The sequence below is a fragment of the Haliotis rufescens genome, unplaced genomic scaffold (assembly GCF_023055435.1).
Source record: "Haliotis rufescens isolate VD_foot unplaced genomic scaffold, xgHalRufe1.0.p SCAF_11, whole genome shotgun sequence".
NCBI lineage: Eukaryota > Metazoa > Mollusca > Gastropoda > Lepetellida > Haliotidae > Haliotis > Haliotis rufescens.
In genome coordinates, this window is record NW_025963791.1 from 9,097,098 (window position 1) to 9,120,626 (window position 23,529).

The following is a 23,529-nucleotide window of genomic DNA, read 5'->3' on the forward strand; positions in this document are numbered from 1 at the left end:
CTCAAGGGTGTCCCTATTATATATGCACACATGTGTATGAACTTACAAATAAAACTCTATATAATGCATGTATGAACATATAACTTTATATAACATTGTTATTGAACGTCATTGATTATTTAGGGGCGGTCGGGTAGCCTAGTGGTTAAAGCGTTCGCTCATCACGCCGAAGACCCGGGTTCGATTCCCGACATGGGTACAATGTGTGAAGCCCATTTCTGGTGTCCCCGTCGTGATATTGCTGGAATATTGCTAAACGCGGCGTAAATCTCACTCACTCACTCACTCATTGATTATTTATGACATTGTATACACACTGAGCCTCAAATCGGCTTCAAGCGTACCATTTTCGGTGACCGGTGCATCAAATCATCATACCCTGAGCCTAAATGATCTTCCTAGTATATTCCAAGCAGTCGGGTGTACGGGTGGCCTCGACGCCTAAGCACCACAGTTCGAGGTGTAGAGTTGGGCACTGATCCCTTGGGCACACCAACAGGTTTGTTAGCAGCGTAACCGTACTCCTGGGTTTCACCAAAGTGTTAAACGTCTGAGAACTGCACCACTTTGGGCTTTCCTTCCACATTAAACTTACACGCCGTGATTTAACTGGAATACTGTTTGAAGCTGCGTTAAAACCAACTCACCAAAGGGGTGTATATATATATATATATAATATAGACTCTCTGGATACACACGCCAGTTATATATGCCCTACACAAATGACAAAGCAATTCATACATTCACGTATGAGAAGATATGAGTGAGTGAGTGAGTATGGTTTTACGCCGCATTTAGCAATATTCCAGCAATATCACGACGGGGGACACCAGAAATGGGCCTCACACATTGTACCCATATCGGGAATCGAACCCGGGTCTTCGGCGTGACGAGCTAACGATTCAACCACTAGGCCCCGAGAGAAGGTATGAGACGGTATGAACAGGTCTGAATCTTTTGGATTTTCTTGACTCATAAATACGCCAGTTTGATATGTCTGAGCATCACTATGTTAAAAACAACACTGCCTTTTTTCATCAATGGTAAAATGCAGTGTAAAGTATAATCCAAGATGTATGACAAGTATCTACCTATTATCATTCAGCCATCCTTATTAACTCATCTTTAACCTTCCCAGATAGGACACCTCAGATAATCAACTTCGACTTTTTACACAACATCAGATTTAGCATGAGAAAGAAATTCGCCAGTTTTGTGAGTTGTGCGTTGCAGGTGTGTTCCAAATGAGCGATATCTCGACACAAGTAGGAAATGCATGGCGTCTGTCTCGTAGCTCCGGAATACCTTTCTTTAGATGGAGAGTTAGACTCGTCTGCAGCCAGCGCTATATCCAGTGTCTAGGGTTTCTTTTGTTCTACATCTTTTCTTGCGTCATTGTTTTAAATAACTGTGCAATAACACGAAGAATAACAAAACAACTTGTCATCTGAAGAAGTAACACAGGTGTTAACGACTGCAACGCTCGCCAGTTTCATCAGCGCCGGGGTTGTTTAGAGACTTCAAGCCTGCGTACCAAAGCGTCTTCAGATGTTGGAAAACATAGTTGCCTCCGCGCTTGTAGCATAGCTGTTTCCTGGCAATGACTAATGGTATTTACTTACACTACATACTGATTAGCCTATCTGTACAAGAAGCGGGAGAAGCGTCTCACTTGTGAATTTAATTGTGAAGATAATACGCATGCTCTAATAGGACCAATCGATCGCATCCACTTACGAAGGTTACCAGCGCAAGACCTGCTCACCCGTTTCGCGAACACCTGGTGTTATATGTTTACGTTTGCAAGTAAATGAACATAACTAACTAAATATATCGGCCAAAGGAGACACCTGACAATGTAACTTAGTGAACTGCCCTTACAGAAAAAAATCATGAAATGATTTGGGAGAATATGTTCGTGGATATGGACTGGGCTTGTCTGAGACTTTAGGACGTTTGATGTTCCTTAAACCAAACGAATCGTGCCGGTGACCTTGACTTATGACAAAGTCAGCCATTAATAAATAAGATTACCTATTCTCCGAACACCTGGTGTCATCACGTGTTCAGAGATTGGTAAATGCAGGTATGGCTTTAAAACCCCCATTCCTTAGCATCCTTATCTATGTAAATATTTATAACCTGGAGTCACGGGAGCCAGAGACAGAGTCTCGAGTGAAGAGTACCACTAAAGGTTTGACGTTTTCATGATGTATATCTCGCAGCATGTTGGAGTCTGCTGACTTTGCTTATATTCAAACATTATTGTCTTGTCAATTATTAAATCACGTTTGAGACAAGTTGTTGATTTGGATAAGTTCCATCATGATTCATTCGCCAAGGAGTAAAATTGGTAAGTCTATCAATCCCAAAATTCGTTAACTTCGACAGACTTTGCGGAATGTACATATATCAGTGTGGTGCAGGAAAGACAGCGACGCTCCCCACGTAATAAACATGTCCATTATAGATGGAAATGGTTCGGGGGCCTGGATAACTATGGAAAACATTTGACTATAGAAACTGAAATTGAAAATATCGAGCCCAGGGAATTGGAGAATCGAAAGCGACATTAAAGGTCGGGTCTCTGAATATACATTCAGGATTCGATAGGCCCTGATGTATTAGCGAAGGGAACCTTTATGAATTACATACATATAAATTGTCCAAACTGTTTACATAAGAATATAAATAGAAACATCGTTTTCCAGACGTAATTAGTTTGTCTTGCGTGTATAAATATATAACAAATGAGAAGATGACAAAGTGTAATTTGTCTGAGAATGTTCTGTTTACGCATGTTATATAATCATGTGCATCAGGTGCACCTGGGGTATCATGGCCAATAAACAGTTAGTGCCAAATCGTTTCGAGGGAAATTATATACGACAGTTTCAAGTTTACGTCGCTCAATACTTGAACAAGGCATTTGATACCTGACAGTTACAGTGGTAAACAGTAGGGAATGTTAATTTACACGTCAGTAGCACTTTTCCCGTGTTACTTCTTATGTGTTTTGTACTGAATTTTCGATGTAAAAGAGAGCAACTAAATGTTGTACGCTGCATTAATACTGAAACTGGTTGGTGACGACTGTTAGATAGCCGACTCTTGGCTAGATTACCCATTTGTTCGTAATAATAATAATAATAATAATAATAATAATAATAATAATAATAATATGTAGAGGGCGTCATGGAAAATTATAAATACAAATCCTTTGGAATAGGCCCATGTACAGCCTCAAAAGTCAGTTGTCTGACTACTATATATTGTTCTCTGTAACTTAGGTTTGGTACCTTCTAATCTGTTGACTGACATTGGGAGAGAACCCGGGTGTGTTGCCAGGAATACAATCCTTCTGACAATCCTTGTAATGCAGAAGAATGCAGTGTTTGGGAGTCTTCACATTCTCCGAATAATTCTGGGTGGCTTTGACTAGGCAGCGCTTCCTGGGAGAAGTCCCATTCGCTGTCTCTGGCTGCGTGTAGAGGTGGCAAGAGCCCTGAGCTGATGATGAGCCTAACCAGCCTGACTATGCTAGGATCACCCAAACCCGCTTTGCTACATTTCTTTATTTTAATCTGTATATAATAATAATAATTAATAATAATAATAATAATAATAATAATACCTTGAGTACATTTCTATATCGCCGGTCAAAAGATCAGAGTGTTCTTAAATGACATCTCAGCTCCCTGGGAAGTACTTGTGTCACAATATTGTACTTAATCAAAGATATGCGATCTTCCAATTACTTCAAGAGTAAGCTAATAGGGGATCTATTTTGAAACATTCTCTAAAAGAGTATCATCACCTCAATGTAAAATATATTCACTTGAAATCATTAATGACCACTAAATGTGCATTCTTAGTGGTTCCTAAGTGGCGATTAAGTGTCATTATGAAATATGAGTAACAACTATTGACACTTAATAACGTTATATGGAAATTATATTACACCTGGCATTATTATCAAATGTCATGTAAGCAAACGAATAATCCTAATATTCGAAAATGCAACCTTTAATGTGAATACAATGTACTCACATCTATTTACTCGCATTGCAATGCCACATGAAAATGGGATGTGTTCCAACTACCTGACCTCGAGATGTCAGCCCCAGTCTCATACATTACAAGAGTTGTTGAAAAAACTGTTGCGTGACTCTGTTCACGATACCAGTGAATGTGACGTACTTCAAGATATTTAAGACGTTTTGTATTACAACGGCTAAGGGGCCTGCCGACACAAGATTCGAAAAATTTAGAAAAGTTGGAAAACATGTTTTTTCTTGGAGCCACTCAGCTTATGTCAGTGTTGAAATACATTTGAAACTAGGTCAGTAAGGGAAGGAAAGATATATTCTGGCGTTGTTTCAAAATGCCCCTCTGGCCTCGTACATTTGGAGACAAACTGCAGCAAGAACCCATGTATGAATGTGGCTGAATGCTATATAATAATAAAATATTATGATACAGTATCAATCCTTATTAAAAAGGCGATAATGCACTTACGCGTCCGTATATCATGTATGAACCAGTTATCTGATCATATCTTTGAGTAAGTGAGCGAGTGAGTGAGTGAGTTTGGTTTAACACCGCTTTGAACAGTATAGCAGCAATATCACGGCATGTCAGCTTAATGTGGCTGGAAAGCCCGACGTCATCATGATGCAGGGTCCAGACGTTTACCAATTTCGTGAAACCTAAGAATACGGGTAAGATGCTGACAAACCTAGAAACATTATCAGGGCGAACCGCGATTCGAACCCACAATCATAGGTTTCTGGTATGTCCAAGGGTCGCAACTCGCAGAGAATAGCTCGCTTTAGACGACTGGGTCACCGGTACCCCCTCTTGCCTTCGAAAGGTACTTAGGTCCAGTATGATTTGGTTCAATTAAGCTTGTACGTCAATGTGGACATCGGTAGAACCGCTTATGCTATTAAAGGATTGCTATTGATAAATCGTCCTGTCTTACGTTTGACATTGATGTATATCAAGTGTCAACACAGAAGCTTCACTCCTTTCTCCATCTATGTTTACGTATCCCTATGTGCATATTCAACCTTGATCTATCGCATGTGACATAATAAAACTATAGCCCCAGATAAATCAATCACCGTGACCTTAACAGTAGCACGTGCATATCAGAAAGCCTCCATCACTCTCGGGGATATATATTCTGAATGAATTTTGATATATGTTCACGGCGACGCGCACAAGTCAAAGCGGCAGTATAAATTGTATCGATATGTAACACTTGTTTTCCTAATGGAACAACTGTTAGGAAATTGATGCATGTTCTTATCTCCACAGAATACCAGGCTTCAGCAATCCAGCGCGCTTGCTCTGACCCCCAGTGACGCCAGGTTATAAATATTTACATCGATAAGGATACACCCTGCCTTGTGGGTGCCTTCTGGCTTTGATGTTGAAACGTGCATCGGGATTGAGTCAGTAAAGACAATTAATGCTTATCGTGGTCATGCCGTGTTGCAGTTTTCACCAAGTTACACACAAGAACTGTAAACAGATCATGTATTAAGGAAGATAACACAACTATGAAACATCCCAGTTGATGATGCTGAGAGAATTTAATCTCCAGATATCGCTATTCATGACCATTTGCTCTGAAATGCACGTACCACTCCTAAATTGTGTTGATAATGTGAAATTTGCCATAACGGGTTAATGGGTGTCAGGTGAGGGTGGTAGCCATCCATACTATGGACGTCCATAGGCAGAATGTCTGGCCATCTGAAGGGCACATGGTGAAACATACATTCAAGCGTACCCTAGCTATGCAACATGTGTTTACGATTATCTTGCCATGTCAGATACAATAAACAATTGCAACCTACAGAGAAATTTGAGTAGGGTAGGGTGTATATTTAGACAAAACTAACACGGGAGTTCAGAAAAGAGAAAAGGGTGAGATTCTTGTCACATTCTGGTATTGTTTATGCGTATTGGTGATGCCATAGATGATGCTAATTAAACAATAATGTCTATTCCGAATTAAGAAAATAAAATACAATTTGGTGGGAAGTTATCAGTTTTCATTTTCGGTCGACTTAACGATATGTATCAGGTTATGGAAATCACAGTTGTAGTTTTTTAACAAAACCACGTCACTCACATAGACAATGGAATAGAAGAAAAAAAATATTGATAAAAGAGAGAATTTACGGATGTCAACTTCTTTATTATGAGAAGCCCAACGTTTCGGAGTATACGCTTACTCCTTCATCAGGGGAAAGATTAAGCTGTAAGTATGTACTCCGAAACGTTGTGTTTCTCATAATAAAGAAGTTGACATACGAAAAGTCTCTCTCTTAGGCGTATTACTTCTAAATGTCATTCAAAGACGTTATTATATTGATGGAATTACAAAATTTAATTATATTTGTTATTTCACTTTCTCTCTAGTCCTTAAGATGTTTTGCTTATTTTCCTCATCGTCATCTACTGAAAACATACAAATTAATCCATCGATAAGAGGTACACTGTACACTTCTTTTAAATGCATGTTTTGGAGAGATGGGATAGCCTTGTGACTGAAGTGCTCAGCGAATTGACACTGGGGTTCGATTCTTCACACTGATAAAATAGTATTGCTTGAACTCTGCTCACATCGGCGTAACTCATATCCCATAACTCGCATAATGTAATGTGTCCTTTGTCTGCAAAGTCAACAATTTATGCTTCCTAGAAAAATATTGGTTCGAATTTCATAGCTCAGCACATGGCATGAGCATAACAACGGAATGAATGACACGCCATTTCCACTTTTCGGTTATTCAAATACATAAATAACAACCATTATCTGTCTTAACCGGATGCCGGTAAAGAGAAATGGGAGATGTTTTAGGGTATATATTCTCTATCACAGGAACTTCCCTGCGAGAAGCTGACACGAAGTGTAAAGTATGGTCAATTACGTTGAACTAGATGTCACGAACCTTATGCTATTACACTCAACAACCATTTAGTAAAATAGTTTTGAAGACACCCTATGGACATCCTTCCTATTATATTTCCTCACCTCGTCCACTAAACACATGAATGGAAATTAGGGATATACTGCATTTCCAATATTCTCATTTCTGTGAGTTAATGAACCTGTTAATACATTTTCCCGTCCATCATGTAGGTTCCTTAGGTGTGACATTGGATATAGAATTAGAAACGATATGAAATGAAATCCATCAACTATTTAGTGGGGTCGATAGGTGTAAGAATGGAAGAGAAAGTAATCAATAGCTAACAAAGCTATTACTGCTGTTACAATAGTAACAGCTGATGTCTACAAAACAACAAGAACAGAACATCTTCGTCATAACGTACCCGCCAGGAGAGTTCCTATTAACACGGCACAGAGCTTATGATAATGTTACCATTAGGGAGCCCCTTTGCTTCTCTCGTACTCGTTATGAGTCTCTTTGACTTACCACTGACTTGTGCGATGTGTTGATCTCTTAACAACCTCTGCTTTTTAAGGATAATGAATTGGTAAACGCTTCAGGGTCTGGTAATTGATTTCTCATCAGCAGGAACATTTTATTACACCGAGACTTGTTGACGACTGAATTGTTCACAAATCGTATACAAACGGTTTAGTAAATATATGCAAACATATAGTTATTGTTTCTTCAGTTACATTTATCCATTCGTAGAAAATATTATGCCTGTGCACAACAACATTAGCTGCGACGGGAAACCCAGTGCAGCTTAGTGGAACCTTGTGCATCATTGTGCACCTTGGATCATGATGTGCAATCACTTAACGCACCACTGAAAAGATATGTCATCCATGCACAAGTCTGACTATTTAACTGTTCACTCTATGTTTGGGCTAAGTGGTGCATGACGCAAATATTCATCTACGTATGTGATATCATATGAGATGGAATATCGACCAACAGTCTGCTCTGGTTACCATAGACGCCTTTAACGTTGTACATGTGCTATGTATATATTTGCATACATGTCGACTGAACGCTCTTCATGACCACATGTTGGTTTTCAGTGCTACCCTACCTTCAACAACTTTCCCTAACCCCAGGAACATGTAAAGTGGATACGTGCGAGATAACCTCTGACAAACTACCAATGCGTACCAGGAAATACCAGGAACTCTTTCTGCGTACTATGCATCCGACACCACAAGATGTTTGCATATGCATATACGCCGACAGATATATTTGTATGCAGTATAGTGAAACGTTAGCTGAGCACTTTCGTATATCATTCCATTGAGTATGCGTCGTAGTTTTTATTATGTGTCGTAGCAGCATGTTTCTAGCTTTACTTATTCATAATATAAACATGTTTACAATAAAATAATAGTATTATGTATATACGTGAAAATGTACGTATCGTCCTAATATTCTATTCGAACACATTCCATCCATATAATTGCATAGATGTACAGACCACGCAATACTCTTGACGGTCATAATAAAGTACCAATCACACACGATATAATTGTATAGATCACACTCAGTGCACAATTAACAAACGTGTAGCTTCCATACAGAGTATATGTTCGTATCATCTGTAGCGTATAAGTGCATACAAGTAATATAGATCACATTTAGTGTATAAGAGTATAGCTTACATATATATGATCTACATTGCATAGATCAAATGTAGTGTGTTTCAATGCATGACTGGTCGCATATAATGAACAGTTATGCAGATCACACAACGTGTACATTTGAACTGACATCATAGCTGTAGCATACAGATGTGCAGATCAAATATATTTAGTGTGCAGTTACATATAATATATGTCTAAATGGCCCCAGGAGATAAAGAAGAGTGTTACTTACAGTGTGTGCTCCTTTGATATGCAGAGAATATACACGTGGAGGCTTGCACTCCGTACAGCAGAGTGACTGCTGCCTCCAATTCCCCAGTGCTAGTCTTCCAGCTAGCCTGCTAGGCTCATTATTCCATCAATTTTGTCGAGGCAGCATGTTGCCTTTTTGCATTCCGTGCCACTGTAAAGTATGAAACACTGTGTCATGAACGGCGACACTTCGGACAGGACTTGCTGGTTTCTGAATTGTAGTTCAAATTACATATGTAGATTGATCAACAAGGCGATAGGTTGAGCAAATAGTGGTGTATTGTGTTACTTTTTGTAATCTCAGCAGTGTTATGGGAAAACAACCCGTCTGGTGTTATGTCTTAAATTTCACAGTGAGTTCAGTCATGGGATGTATGGCATCTGTACAAATAGAGAATTCCATACACTAATCATACACATTTTAAATGTTTTTTCTACGATCAGGGAAAACGGGATGTATAAAATGAGAAATTGTGTGATGAGAATTTGCTACTAATGAACAGTCATCTCTGGATAAATCACTGTCTGCAACCGTGTTGTGGGTATACATGTTGTCAACAGGGTCTATTATCAACAATCCACTGGAGTTCGATGCATCTGTAGTTGTGTGCATGCACACAACAATAAACAGTCCTGAAAAGTTATTTGTTCTGGTCAAAAATGTCATTTGTTCTTGTCTTAGAACGTTATTTGTTCTTGGCCCAAAACTGTTATTTGTTCTTGTCTTAACAAAATTGTTTGTTCTTGTACTAGAATGTCATTTTCTGGTTTAAATTGTTATTTTTCTTGTCCTAAAATGTTATTTGTTCTTGTCCTAAAATGCTATTTATTCTTGTCCTAAAATGTTAAATGTACTTTAACATTCGACTTACATTCGTAGAACCTTTGATTGCTTGTGATCGAGGGATTTTGTATTCAGTTATTTATACATGTTATTATACTGTAACATTGAGTTACAATCGTAGCGCTATGGTCGCTTTGTAAAAGAGAGGGGTTGCTGGTGGGAACTTCTTCACAGTAGTGTAGCAGTATATGCATACTATAAAACAAACTTTTGAAGGTCAAATGAAGTCTGAGTTTGTTTGTGGTTGAAAAGACATCTTTACATGCTGGTGCATAGAAGGGAAAGAAGATATCAACCCATTATGCGTCAGAGCATATGAAAAGTGCATCAAAATAGCAATAGAAAATAAATTCATCACAGAATTACCATATGGAAACAAATTCCGATGCGGCTTATATTTACAGATTTGAAATACTAATCAGTGTCTGTCTGGATCTGATATGGATAATTGCGCATTTTATCACAAAATTAATCAATTTTACGTGATATGAACAGCAATATCGATTCAAAAGCACATTCGAAAACTCTTTCTGTTTGAAGTTTGATCGCTTCCATGGGGCACACAAGCACAAGGGGCATCAATGGGGGAAGGACAACATTTGTTGGCAACGTCAGTTTCCACTATCACGTCACATATCACAACGCCCAATTAAAATCAAATAGAATATTGTCGCTGTTTTTAACTCGATCAATTTCGACTTGATTCAGTGCGTTTTCAGGAAAAGCTCGAATTGGGCTTAGAAGAAACTGCTTTGAAGACGGTTTTGCTGTAAATTCAACATTATGTATTGCTGTGTGAAAATATAACTGACGTTATAACTTCATCTTCGTGCATGAATGATTGCTTTGGTCAAAACGTGTTTATTTGAAAGACCATGATACTTTACAAAACGTTTTTATCTGTCAATGTTGTTGATGTAAGGAGTTGGTTAAGCAGGGCATTATGTATATGCACAGCAAAAGGAAACTGAAACTGTTTGCGAAAATAAAAAGGGTTTTAATTACATTCTTTGGTGTAAAATGATCTTGGAACGAACTATTCGTTATCTGTGTGGACGATTCGTGAAACACCCAAGTGGAATTGTGCGTACAATTTCCGTTAATGTAGACATCCAGTCGGTATTTAACAGTCTCGGGGAAATGAAACGTTGTTATTTCCTTATATCTTCCTTAAAATATACTTATACGATGAGGGGGGGGGGGGGGGGGGGGGGGGGGGGGGTCGCAATTCGCTGTGAAGTGTTACGTGCCTTGGTCACGCCAGAGCCCTATAATCGTGGATTTCAATCCCGCTTCGCCCCGATTATGGGTTTCGTGGCATTCACCAAAATGGTAAACGTTTAATACCTGCATCACTTCGTGTTTTCCTCCCACATTAAACCGACACGTTCTATAACTGCAATACTGGTAAGCGGTTTTAAACCCAACTCACTCACTACAACAAGATGAGTAGGTTTACATAGCTCCACGTGCTCAGTCCTAAATCATTTATTTATAATTCATAACTACATTTCAAATATGAACCATTCATGTGCTACCTCTGCAAGCAATAGAGAAATATTTGTATTTAGGTGGTGTTTCGATTTCCTTTGGTGCCCGTGTGTAACGCAATGTAAACTGAGTTTACAAGGGAACTTATTATTCTGAGTGAGTGAGTAGTAACGAAGTGAGTGAGTGAATGAGTTTGGTTCCGGTGAGGGAGGATGCACTTACATTTTCGCGAACACCAGGTATCATCACTTTTTCATAGTCGGAATCATACAATTGACCCCTATGATCATATTATGGAAATAGTTTCGTCGTCGTTTCTTCTTTACAGAACAAAATAAATAAACTAAGTTTACAAGGGAACTCAATATTCTGAAACGAAGGCAAGGGAATTCTCGATTAATAATTCATTGTCGATGTCAATGACCTGATCAGGCAATTTTCTGTCACAATATGTATGTTGAATGCCTAGTCTTTGTACTGTACTGAATTGGAATTCTGTTTGGAATAAGGCGTGTCTCTTTTATGTGACCAAAACAGGAGCATGCATATCGCTGAGACATTGACGGTTTTAATTCAACATGTCACGTTAAACTACCTGTACGTAATGTGGTCATTCACAACGAATATCAGGTGGTTTGTCTCTTCAAATATGGGTTCTAATTATTCGATGGATAGTACGTGAGTGAGATGTGATAAACATCGCATTGCACTTTAGTTATAACACGGCCTGTCAGCCAACAGTGGAAGAAACCCCAAATTGACGCTGGTCGTAGATGTTTGTGCTTGGATTTGAAACCATGGGAACAGTACAACGGACAAAGATTCATAATCAAGCGGAATATGAGAATCGATGCTTGCGGGGTAAGGGACTAACCTACAGAGGCAATATTGCACGAGCGAAATCATTGTTTGATGATGGTGTCGTCCAAAGTAACGTCATTTCGTTTGACCAGTGACTGACGCTGTCGTATAATCACACCCATAAGTGAGTGAGTGAATGAGTTTGGTTCCGGTGAGGGAGGATGCTCTCACATTTTCGCGAACGCCGGGTATCATCACTCATTCAAAGTCCAATTGACCCGTGAAGATTCCGGGGTAGAAAAGGTCTTCAGCAACCCATGCTTGCCGTAAAAGGTGACTATGCTTGTCGTAAAATGCGACTAACGGGATCGGGTGGTCAGGCTCGCTGACTTGGTTGATGCATGTCATCCATATGCCAATTGCGTGGATCGATGCTCATGATATCAATCACTGGATTGTCTGGTCCAGACGCGATTATTTACAGACCGCCGTCATATAGCTGGAATATTGCTGAGTGCGGCGTTAAACAACAAACCAACCAACCAACCATCAAAGTCGGAATCATACATTGGACCCCATGATCATATTATGGAAAGGGTTTCGTCGTCGTTTCTTCTTCTTCTTATTTACAGAACAAAATAAATAAATGCAGCAAAGAGGGTTTGGGTGATCCTGGCACAGACAGGCTGGTTAGGCTCATCATTATCTCAGGGCCCAGCTCACTCCACAGGCAACCCAGACAGCTAATGGGACTTCTCCCAGGAAGCGCTGCCTATTCAAACCCTCCCAGGATGTTTCGGAGAATATGAAGACCCCCCAACACTGCAGCTTTCTGCAATACCCAGATTGTCAGAAGGGCTGTATTCCTGGCAAAACCCCGGGTACTCTCCCAATGTCAGTCAACAGATTAGAAGGAGTCGGACGACTTGGTATTTGGGATGCAAGCGTGACATTTCGAAAGCGAGGCAAGCATGTGTGCCATGTTTTTCCTGAATCTTGTCAATCACTTTAGTGTCAAAAGGGATAGACAAATCAATGATATAAATGATTTCATTGGATTTATCAAAGAGGACAGGTTTGTTGGCCTGGATAGGTCTGAGGCTGTGTACGGGCAAAGAATTGATGTTATTTATGTATTTTCCATGACATCCTCTAAATATTCTGGGTCGTACCATGGATGGACCTCTGTGACAAAACCACAAGCATAGCGAAGACGGTAATAAAAGGAGGGAGCCACTCCATCATGTGGCTTAGGATATTGCGTTTGTGCCAAAGGTGGGCATCAACACTGACATTGAGCTTATGTCCCACATCCTTGGCAGGTTAAAGGAAACTGTGGAATGCCTTGTTTTCATCATGAGTCTTGACATGCTTCACAAGAGGATCATCAGACAAATTAATGTTTGCAAAAGTGCAATATACAATTATTCTATCATGAAGAGCATACACGTTAATCAATCTACGCCCTCCCATTATAATAGGTAAAATAACGATTGAGGGAACAACGAGGGTGGTGAGATCTATTGTCTGACATGATTCTTAGTGTGAGAGTGTCAATCCCTTGAATGTCTTGTTTCGTCCAAAACAACAACACCAAAAGAATACGAAAGGACGGATACAGAATAAATATTTTGTACTCTGCCCGAAGGGATTCTGCAGTTTGTCCCTAACCTGCATACCTAAAACCGTATATGCCTGAACTTCAACGAGATGGTCAATTACTCCTCCCCAAAGTAAATTGACTGATCCTCCCTCTTCTACCTGACCGCCCCCGTGGTCTTGTGGTAGAGCGTCCGCCCGGAGAGCGGAAGGTCCAGGGTTCGATCCCGGGCCGCGTCATACAAAAAGACGTTAAAAGATTGTACTTGTTGTTACCCTGTCTGGCGCTCGGCATTAAGGGGCTAAAACAAGGACTGGTCGGCTCGGAGTCAGTATACTGTGTCTGAGTGGGGTATTCATGTTAAACTGCGGCATGGTATCTCAGTGAGCTAGCACTATAAATCGGCATCAGTCCGGACTAGTACAAGCAGCCACACACACACATATACGTGCATGCACGTCGCTATATAAGTGCAATAATCTTGGACGCGACGTTAAACCCCATTTCACCTCACCTCACCCTCTTCTACCTTGCCACGTGTTGCATTTATCGAGTACAAAGGACATGCCGATTTCATTAGAAAAGGACTCGACAATGATAATCTGTTTTCTAGTGTGGATCCTCCATTGACAATACGTTCAAGGTCATCCATGTAAAGGTGAGGGAGGAATGTTGTTGTTCTTATTATTATGAAAAAAATATATATCGAACCATAACTACACCAATCATAAAATTTATATGCGGTAACATTTGTTTTGTTGAAAAGCACGTTAAGGTTTAATTTTTAGAATCTGTCCCAGCCCTTCAAACGAATCACAGTTGCTAGTGTCTGTTATTCTGCATTTAAGCTAACCAAATGGTACGAGGCGGAGGAACTATATCGTACGAAATAAGACTGATAATTCAGTAAATACAGCGCGACCCTGTTAATCCAGTCTGAGGCGACCAATTTCCAATCCAAGTGATATCGTCAGAATTGACGGATTCCAGATTTACTGTTCGTCCGTTGGCACATATAGTTAACCCCTTTAATCCGGACAGTGTTGTTCCAAGTGAGAAAGCCATGTGCGCAAAATGTCCGGATTAACGAATCGTGGGTATTTATGGCGTTATTTGCGTGTTTACGTCTCAATAGTAAATCGGCCACAATGATGGATTTCCGGTCTAACATTGTCAACGCAAACTGGGTTGAACTGTTGTAAACATTGTTTACCACGTTGCAAGTTTGAAAGGAATGCATTTTTGTAATGTTTAAGTTCATGCCTCGAGAATCGTTGTCTGCAAGTGTATTCCAAATTATTTTTAAACAACCGTTTAAAGAAAATCTAATTGATTATTTTGGCATTTGTAAAAAAAACATCATTTCATCGAATTGATGATACACTGTTAAATCTATTTCAGAGCACTTTTGTGTGTACGTCTGTAGACTAAACATTGAAACTTGGTTGATGTCTTCAGTAATTACAAAAACCGTACAGTCAGTGTAAAACCGCGGTAGGAAATTGAGCCATCTATCTTCTTCACTGGTCCTTCTAAAAACACTCAATAGGAACCTTACTGACATTCACGTAAAAAGATTGCGGGGCTATTGAGGCCTGAATACAAAGCTGAACCATCGGTTCTGCAAGACAGGAAAGGATTGAGATACATAGGATGAAGGATGGGGGTTATAAAGGACAGAGGGGATGGAGGTATGGCTTCTGGAGGAACTGGACGTATCGCCATTACGAGGGCAAACTACAACACGATACCGTGATAATACATAAAACAAGCCATGACAAAAAAAGCTTTGGGAATGTTTTCAAATGTAAGTTCAGCTGTATCGTGGCGTGTCAGATGACATTTCGATGCTCGAGGTGATGTTCGAGGAAGAAGAGAGAGATCCACAATACTTGAAACATCCGGTGTTGCCCATTTGTCTCAGGCCTCACTATTCGCTGAGCAGATATTTGCCCCTTGGTCGTGGCGATGATCGCGGATTCGAATTCCTGATTTGCCGTGATTGGTGTTCTTGTTTTGCTGTTATAAATTCCTCGCTGTAGCCGGATTATGAATTGGGTCATGAGTTCTCCCCCGAGTATGCTCTCCAGGTGGACAGCCAGCGTCTAATATAGTATAGGAGGAATGTTCAACCGTAACGGTTTCTGAAGTTTGTAGGAGACATTGATGCTGATGGCACTCGGAGGGAGGTATATTAGTGACGGTACATGTCCCTTGGGCCATTAGTATAATGGATCAGCATTAAACCTAACGTAGGTGTTCTTATCGAATTTGTTTGTTTATTTTTACGGCACTGAATGTAGTGTCTGAGAGTATCTGGAAAGTGGCAGAAACTGAAACTGAAGATGTGTTTGGCTGACATTAATACACGCTTAGTGTTTACCGGTCCCCGTCCACAACTGGGAAAACCTCCGAGGAAGGTTTCCACTCGGAGTGATTGGATTTTCTTGGAATGATGGTGGCTTTAGCGGCCTCCCACAATACGCATGTTGGTTATTTGCGATCCTTGCATCTGACGTTTATATGAGTGTGCTGAGATTGTAGCTAACGTGTACTTAGGGGAATCCCAGTTATGACTTCATCACTGTCACCTGACATACGCCAGCTAGCTGAACTGAACTGAACTTTATTTACGCTCAGGCCGCTATCAGCGGCATCAGAGGTACAAAATTATTTCAACAACATAATACATATACATATAAATATAGAATATATACAAAAACATCTTGGCCGAGCGTGCATGCATATTTATACAGATTTACTATGGTAGCAATATATGTGCAATTCAAAAAGAGAGAGAGAGAGAGAGTCACTTGATAGGTTTAAACAATAACATGATGATTTTACAGAATTTGGACAGTTTTCTCAATGTTCCTAGTCGTGAATTATTGAAAAGTAAATTCATTTTATGCATATTGGGTTTAATGTAGTAGAATCTGTGTGAAAAATGTTTTCTTTCGTTTTCTAAAGATGGACAAATAAACAAATAATGAAATTCATCACCTATGTCAGATAATTTGCACAGCTGGCATTTCTTTTCAGTTAAAGGTTTTTCTCCATCTCCCAGTTTCAAGACGTAGATTATGATAACAAGTTCTGATCTTAAGTAAGACTCGCCACGCGTTTTCCTGCAGTATTTCTTAATAATATTCAAAATTTAGGGAATCATTTTTGATAGTACTATACATTGTGCCTTTTGAAGACTTATAATTATCCCTTGCACTGGTTCAACACTGTAGGTTAATGTCATTTATTTTTTCATGGACTAGATGTTTTATGTATGAGTTATTTTTGAAACTTTGTGAAAACCAAATGTTGCTACGTCCAAGTTCAACAAAAGTTCGTTTGATACATGTAATCCATTTATGTTTACATTTTCCAAATAGGTCGTCATTAAATAACAACTTGTATACAAGAAAGGATAATTTAGATGATTTCCCGGAAAGTAATTTTTTTTCAAAAACATATCATTCACATTTTGACGGTGTTTGAAAGATGAAGTCTTCCAAGTTCCCCATGTACCATGAAATTTGGAGTACATTTTCTTAATGATAAAAGATATTTTAGGAACGCACGTGGTAGTTATTTTATTCTTCTGGAAGTCAAGGCTGAACCATTGCCTCTTCCAGGAAAAGAACTAAATTGAAAACTATTGCGTCTGCGAAAGGACTTATGCCATCGCTTGAAGTAGACGTTTTGCTGTTGTCGATTTCTTGGCAATACGTCGTCTGCAGTGTTCCTAAAAGCAATCGTTCATTCGGCCGACCATTCCACTGAGTTTCTTGACCTTCTTAAATGCGCCATACCTCGGATGCCAGGACAAGAATTCCCCTCGCAGCATGCTATCTCTATATGCAGTGGTCTGCTCTATACGCTAAGTGATTGATTATTGTTCAACGCCGCATCAGTAATCTAGCAGCTTGTCGCGGCGAGCCTCTCTGTGCTGATGGAAAGAATGGGTGGCCCAGTCGTCAAAGGCGTCGCAAGTCGCTGTGTAGAGTTCCTTTCCTAGGGCGTGGCAGAAGCTATTGATCGTGGGTTCGATTTTGTCACTGATGCGTCGAATTTGCCACATGTCTGCCATAAAACCTTTTGAAGCCTCATGAGGCCTTGAATGCTGTAAAGAGTCGTATAAAACAGGGAAATCATGTTCACTCACTGACTAGTTACTCACAATCCTCGCTCATTGCGTGAAGATGGAGGTCACTATATAGTTCACCAAACAAAAAGAAATCTCAATTACGACATCAAAAACAATTCAAAGTAAAGTGCTCTCTCTGATCCAATCATTGAGAATGACGATTTTTTTTCAAAGTGGAGTGAAGCTGTAATTTTTAATGGCGGATGTACCCTTTGGTGTGTATATTAAGTATGTTGGTTGTTATATACTGTGAGATGCAGGATATTCTGTGATAGAAAAGGGGGGGGGGGGGGGGGGGGGGGGGCACGGGTGTCCTAGTCGTCTAAGGCGCCGCGATTCGCTGTGCAGAGTTGCGTCCCTTGGGCACGCCAGAAACCTATGATTGTGGGTTCGAATCCCGGTTCGCCCCGATTATGTTTCTAGGTTTGTCAGCACCATACCCGTGCTCGTTTGTTTCACCGAAGTGGTTAACGTCTGAGACCTGCATCACTTCGGGCTTTCCTTCCACATTAAGCTGACGCGCCGCGATATAACTGGAATACTGTTAAAAACGGAGTTAAACCCAACTCACTCACTCACTCACTCACTCACTCACTCACTCACTCACTCACTCACTGTGATAGAAAAGTGACATAACGCCACAATAACTATATCAGATTTGTGTACATGAACATCAGTACACAAGGTAAATGTTGGAACACTTCGTTTTATATATTGGATTATCTGAAAATGTTTATCCATTATAAAACAAACTTTATGATGGCATGTCCATCACTTCATCGAGTGGTTGTCTTGTCGAAATGCTTATGAATTTAAAAGTGCTGAAATAAAAGCAGCCTACATGTATCGCGTTCAACAATCAATATGTGTCATCAAGGACAAGGTTAGATGCGTTGATGTTTGTTATTTCTCAGTAAATGATCCTATTATTAATTGTACAGGTAAAATTCCGTAAAATATGAAAGTGAAATTCTGCGTTATATTTAGATAATATTGCCGAATGTAAGTTTTTCAGATAAATCGGCATGAAAAACCGTGGCTTTATATTGATAGCGCAGTCAAAGTTCTTTCAATCGGGACAGTTTAAATTCAAACTTCAATGCGAAAGGCGATTTGTATGTGGAATTACTATCTTCTGTGCATTTTATTGGTATATAATGATTACATATGCGCATTGAAATATGATGAAATCGTCATCGCGTGACGTGGAAAGGGGATATTATCACTCGCTGTTGCGCCAGTCGTGATACTGTCTGCTTCCGCATGTCACTCATTGAGGGATCCATCATATTTCAATGCACGCATCACATATCCACTTCATACAAATGTCCAGAGACAGGGGAATAACGTGTCTCTGATCTGGCGTCAACTCCTTCAAGGGTTTGCCATTGCGATGATGAATTGTGACAGATCGCTTGACCTCAAGTACTCAGTTCTTGTGAAATGCTATGTATAATAGCATTTGCAATTAAGGCTTAATGATAACGATACATAAAAATTAGGCGATCATATGCTCGTGAGTGAGACCCCATGTTGTGATGAAATCAGAATCATTTGCAGTTCATGTAGTGAGATAATTGATGGCGTGTCAGCTTAATGTGAGAGGAAACACATTTAGTTTTAGGTTTTAGACGTTTACCACTTTACTAATACCCACGAGCACGGGATGTCGGTGACAAACCAAGAATCATAATCCAGTGCGAATCAGAGATTTCAAACCCACCATAACAGGATTCTGACACGTCTAAGGGATGCAACTGTGCACAGCAAATTGCGGCCGTACACAACAGGGACACCCGACCGCCCATACATCGGAACAAATTTATGAAGTATTGATAAAATGTCAAAAGCTAACTAAGAAAATATATCTTCCACAAAGAGAATTACAAATGAAACACATTTACAAGCTACACAGATCAGCACCTAGGGGTTTCGGGTTGGAATAGGGGCGGTCGGGGAGCCTAGTGGTTAAAGCGTTCGCTCGTTACGCCGAAGACCCGGGTTCGATTCCCGACATGGATACAATGTAAGAAGCCCATTTCTGGTCCGCCATGATATTGCTGGAATATTGCTAAGAGCGGACTAAAACCATAGTCATTCATTCGGGTTGTAATATATCCCCAGCACCCTATGCTGGTCGTAAGAGGTGACTTAAGGGATCGTAGGGTCAGGGACGGTGACTTGATTGAATGCGTGTTATTCTACCCCGACGACGTGGATCGTTGCTCATAATATCAATCACTGGATTGTCTGGTTCAGACTTGATTATTTACAGACGTGTCATATCGTTTGAATATTGCTGATTGCGGCGTTTAACACCAACAAACAAACAATAATATTCTCCTGATATTAAGACATATTCAGTGCAATTCTGTATAGAATGTTCACAAATGTCGATTACATTTCGAGTAGAACTCACAACCTTCAAGTTCAATATTTGTACCAAACAGTCTGGATTTAACAACCCCATTGGCGTCTAGGTCCCATTGCCGTTATATTTCTGTCTTTTTCTACCCCAATTCCCAGTCAATACCTTTTGAGATATACATGATTGAAATCGTGGCTGCCATTCACTATCACATGAATGAACTCGGTACTAAACCCTTGCCTGCAAAACAGTCATGACAAAACGTGGCACGTTATTGATTATACATATTATTCGACCCTTTGCAAGGTTAAAACCCACCGTTAAACTAAAAGGCGATTCAATTTGTTTGAAGTGTTTGATAATGTTAAATATTATTTCTTTCATTGATCGGATGGCTGCTTCCAATTATCCCATTAGTATCGAACTTATCAAAAAGCCAACACGTGTTTCACTATAAACGAAGTTATCGTACGGAATGTTGCAAAAAGGAAGTCATGGTACACTTGAATTTAACTTTAAAAATATAAATTTACGAGATGTTTCGTTTGTAACAGGTTACTTTCTTGTAACGACATGTCCTTTGGTGTTATGTACAGAGCCAGTTCGTTTCCATTAAACTGTAAACATTGGAATCAAAACATACAGTAGTCTACGGTTAAAACGAACACGCTTAAAACGAACTGAAGGATACAACGAACTTACTTTTGGGTCTCGACTATTTGCTGTAGTTATGCTGTATATATGCTTATAACGAACTACGGTTATAACGAACTAAAATGAGTAGCCCCTTTGAGTTCGTTATAACCGGAGTTTACTGTATGTAATTTAAAACATAACTGTGATAAGATGTAATAAGGCGAAATGGTTATCATTATAACGCAAGGCCAGATATATAGGCATATATAGGCGAATATATAGGCACATATATTGGCAATGACTGTCCTGAGGCTTTCAGGTCTGCTTTACATTTCGACTTTTTGTCTTGATAGAAGCACTGATAATTTCTGGGCATGAAACATGCATATCGGTTCAGTCAGTAATATTGCAGTTCTATCACGACGGCATGTAATTAATCATAAGTGGACAGGAAAACCGGGTGTTGGTATTATGAACACAATCCGATGCTGATGGGGCAAGATGGCACACAATCCACCAAATCAACTAACCTCGCCATGTCGAAGATCCAGTTTTATCAGCTCTTACGACAAGCAATATATGCTCGGGACCTACTCTAAGCTGGTCAGAAATGTATTGAATCTTTCAGTAGGGAAATTCTTAAAAAACACATTTTAAGATCGATCTTAATGGATTTTGTTTTACGCCGTTAACCGCTGTATCACGCCTGCAAATAAGTTGACAGACAGATCCATTTCTGTATGAGTAATGCTTCTCGTCAACAAACACTGAACCGGTGCCACTTTCATTGTAATTACCCGAACCTACAAGCTTTGTTCTTTGTAGCCAATTCTGGACACGGATCCCAAATTCAGATGGAGCTTGTTGATGTAGAAGATTGCAGATGATGTTACTGTCTTCTGTGGTGACTGGTTTCTTTTGTTAAACTAAGCTGGCCATCACAATATGTTATAAACGACGTTACACCATTGCATGTTACAAAGACCAAACCTTCACGCTTTAACGAAATCACAGATGCCTTCAGGTCTTGTCTTAATGTTATCATTTCCTCCTTCTGAAGATATCTAACGTTGCCAAATAGTGCCATTAGGCAGAAAACATGCCAGCTATACCGCTATGATCCACAAACAAAATAATTGAATAATATTTTGTGAAAATGTTAGAGTTGTCAGAATGATATTACAGTGAGTGGGTGAGATTGGTTTAACGCCGCTTGAAACAGTATTTCAATTATATCAGAAGGTCAGGGCTCGCGAACACCTGGTATCATCATTATTTAGCAGTGATTCATAAACATATCCTTATGATACAGTCGGAAGCGTACATGTACAATCCACGCTGTTTTGGGCAGACATTTCTTATGAATATTAAAAGGGTTTGGTTTCTTTTATTATTATGTGGGAGGAAAGCTAGAATGGATGCAGGTGTTATATATACATTTACTTCTTTGGTGAAACCCTCGACCACGCATATGATGCTGACATGATCAAATCGGTATTCAAACACACGATCACAGGTTTCTGGCATGCCCAAGGGAAACAACTCTGCACAGCGAATTGCTGCGCCGTAAACGTCTGGGGCACTCATGCCCCATGTCAGCGTATTGAGAAACCCAGTTGATAACATGCTGCGTAAAGAATCCTTATCCTGACATTCGAGGCGAGGCACTTAAGGAGGTCAAGAAACTCAGTGGAATTGTCGGTCGAACGAACGATTGCTTTTAGAAACACTGCAGACGGCGTATTGCCAAGGAATTGACAACAACAATACGTCTACCTCAAGCGATGCCATAAGTCTTACCGCAGACGCAATAGTTTTCAATTAGTTCTTTCTCAGAAGACGCAATGGTTCAGCCTCGACTTCCAGAAGAATAAAATATCTACCACGTGCTAGCTGGCGTATGTCAGGTGACAGTGATGAAGTCATAACTGGGATCCTCGTAAGACGACGTTGGCGACAATCTCGGCACACTCTTATAAACGTCAGATGCAAGGATCGCAAATAACCAACATGCGTATTGTGGGAGGCCGCTAAAGCCACCATCATTCCGAGATAATCCAATCACTGTGAGTGGGAACCTACCTCGGAGGCTATTCCAGTTGTGGAAGGAGACCGGTAAACACTAAGCGTGTATTAACGTCGGCCAAACACATCACCAGTTTCAGTTTCTGCCACTTTCCAGATTCTTCAGACACTACATTCAGTGTCGTAAAATATACAAACAAATACGATAAGAACTCCTACGTTCGGTTTAATGTTGAGCCATTATACTAATGGCACAAGGACCAAGTACGCCACTAATATACCTCCCTGATAATGTTATCAGTATTAATGTCACCTGCAAAATTCAGAAAACGTTTGCGTTTAACATTCCGAGGATACACATCTCGTATACTTCATAGTCTATATAGTATCAAGGGCAGGACTCATGGCTCAATTCAAACCATATCACAACTGCTCTTTGAATGTGCTTTCGTAAAAATATAGTATGAAATAAGTACATTGTTTATGCTGGGGGACGAGAAGTTTAATCCTTATCTTATGATGAAAACAACATTTCACAGCCTCTTTTAAGCAAAAGTCTTATCGTCATGTAGATGAGACATCTATATCTACCAGAATCAAAACCATATTGCGATATATGAAAGCAGGTTTATTCAGTGTGAGTAAGTAAACCCGCCTTCTTTTCTATTTCTTCCGAGTGATTCTGTATCAGTCAATGTATTAATTGTATGTAAAACGAGTTTGAAAACAATACCTACATGTCATCTCTACATGTCATCTGACA

General features: G+C 39.8%; 1 protein-coding gene across 2 annotated transcripts in view; it reads right to left on the bottom strand.

Moving 5' to 3' along the window:
* LOC124146378 (glutamate receptor ionotropic, NMDA 2B-like) overlaps nt 1-23,529 on the bottom strand; it is a 140,405-nt gene that overhangs the window by 84,922 nt on the left and 31,954 nt on the right. Inside the window, exon 1 of one of the 2 annotated variants that reach the window (XM_046516644.2) lies at nt 8,841-8,980. The exons of the other annotated variant lie outside the window; for it this stretch is intronic. The gene's annotated coding sequence lies outside the window, so the exon portion shown is untranslated. Of the gene's footprint in view, nt 1-8,840; nt 8,981-23,529 lie in introns of those variants that run through there. 2 annotated transcript variants of the gene reach the window in all.